We start from the raw sequence: 2,515 nt of genomic DNA on the forward strand, positions 1-2,515 counted from the left end.
TCACAGGGAATTAGTGACAGAACAGAGGGAATGGCCTCAAGCTGCCACTGGGGAGGTTCAGACTGGACAGGAGGAAGAATTTTGTGATGGCAAGAGTGGTCAGGGACTGGAATGTGCTGCCCAGGGAGGTGGTGGAGTGCCCAAGCCTGGAGGTGTTTGAAGGTGGTTTGGCTGTGGTGCTTGGGGCTGTGGGTTAGGGGTGAGCCTTGCAGAGCAGGGCTCTGGGTTGGACTGGGTGATCCCAACCTGAGTGATTCTGTGCCTCACAGCAAGAGCCTTGTTTGCCAGCACTGCACAAGGCCATTGAGGCAGACATTTGCCCTAACACACAGCCTTGGGAAGCAGAAAACAGGCACCAGCAGGATGTTTTCAAGAGAGCAAACCATGAGGAGGACATCAGCAAAATGAAAGGCTTGGGGAGGAAAACAATCACAGAATCCTAGAACTAACCAGGTTGGAAAAGACCTCAGAGCTCATCAAGTCCAACCTAGCACCCAACACCTAACACCTCCTGACAACTAAACCATGGCTCCAAGAGCCACATCCAGGCCTTTCTTGAACACCTCCAGGGATGGGGACTCCACCACCTCCCTGGACAGCACATCCCAATGGCCAGTTATTCTTTCTGGGAAGAACTTGCTCCTCACTCCCAGCCTGAATTTCCCTTGGCACAGCTCGAGACTGTGTCCTCTTGTTCTGGTGCTGCTTGCCTGGCAGAAGAGACCAACCTCCAGCTGGCTACAACCCCCTTCAGGGAGTTGGAGAGAGCAAGGAGGTCTCCCCTGAGCCTCCTCTTCTGAGGCTGCCTGGAGGAGGCTGAGCAGTGGATCTCCACCTCTGTGGTGGCTAATAGCAACTTGTTTACAGGTCAGGCATTGCTTTCATTGCCATGGAGCAGCAGGCACAAGCTTGGACCTTGCCCACCTCACCCTTCCTTGAGCCCTCTGTCCCCTGCACCAGGAGTCCCCAGGGAGGCAGCACCAGCTGGGGGCTCAGGGTGGGCCAGGAGCAGTCCCATGCTGATGAGTCCCAATCACAAACTCCCTGGAGCAGGTGGGCTCAGGTGCCTGGCAGTGCCAGTTCCAGCCTCACCCATGCTCACCTGCTCCTGGCTCTTAGTCACTGGCAGCTCCAGGTTGTGCATTTGGAAATCTCCAAAGAGCAGAAAATTAAAGGAGATTATGAATCAATTTGCCTTTCATCTGATTCCTAAACCTAACACACTCCCCAGAAATGAGCTGAGTTGGAATAATTGAGGTTGAGGATGTCCTCATCACCTCCTCAGTAAAGCCCACGAGAGGAGCTGCATTCCCCTTGCCCTTGCTCAGGCTCTCTCCCTGGCATTTCAGACTGCACCCCCTCTGCTTTGCCTCCTCCCAGGCTGTTGCAGACTTACCAGGCAATTAAAAAGTGATCTGCAATCACAATAATACTAAAAGCAATAACAATAATAGCAGCCATAGGCTGTGTTTGCAGCGGGAGGAGCAGCAGGAGAGGAGATGAGGAGGGAATTCCTGCTTAGACAGAGCCTTTTGGAGGGCAACCCCAGCAGATGCTGCTTGCTGAGCAGCAGGGATCAGATTATTTTAAGCCCTTTGGTGTGTGGAAGAGGGGCAGGGCAGCAGGAGTCCTCCTCTGCGAGCAGGCTCTGCCTGCAGCTTCAAACCCTCCCCCAGTGCAGCAGCTCCTGACAGGGAAGCATCTCCCTGTAGCTGGCAGGCACCCATGCAGTGCTGGAGGAGTTTGTGCTGCAGAGCTGTGAGGACAATCACTCCAAGCCTTCTGAGGGTTTCTCACTCAGGTAAATATTTCTACCAGCAGGATTTCGTGTCAGGGTGATGCTGATTTAACTCAGCTCAGCCACAGCTGGCTCAGCTGTGAATGGTCCCCGATGAGGAGCAGGACCTGCTCCTCAGGCAGAAACTTCACAGGGAAATAGAGAGGGGATTTTTTCTCAGTCATAAAATGGTCCAGGCTGGAAGGGACCTCCAGAGCTCAGCCAGTCTGACCTCCCTGCAGCCAGCAGGCACATCCCCAGCTAGATCAGGCTGCCCAGGGCCCTGTTGAGCCTCACCTTGAATATCTCCAGGGAAGAAGCCTCAGCCACCTGCTTGGGCAGCCTGTGCCAGTGTTCCAGCAGCCTCATGGTGAAGAGCTTCTTCCTGACATCCACTCTAAATCTGCTCCTCTCCACCTTAAAGCCATTGTCCCTGGTCCTGTCCCTGCCTTTGCAAACAGTCTCTCTCCATCCTTCCTGGAGCCCCCTTCAGGTCCTGCCAGGCTGCTATGAGGTCTCCCTGGAGCCTTCTCTTCTCCAGGCTGAACACCCCCAGCCCCCTCAGCCTGGCCTTGCAGCAGAGCTGCTCCAACCCCCTGAGCATTTCTGTGGCCCTCCTCAGGACCCTTTCCATCAGCTCCAGGTCCATCCTGTACTGAGGGCTCCAGAGCTGCACACAGTGCTGCAGCTGAGGTCTCACCAGAGCAGGCTCACCCCAGACATGGCATGATGTGCTCC

Source organism: Dryobates pubescens, chromosome 11, assembly GCF_014839835.1.
Source record: "Dryobates pubescens isolate bDryPub1 chromosome 11, bDryPub1.pri, whole genome shotgun sequence".
NCBI lineage: Eukaryota > Metazoa > Chordata > Aves > Piciformes > Picidae > Dryobates > Dryobates pubescens.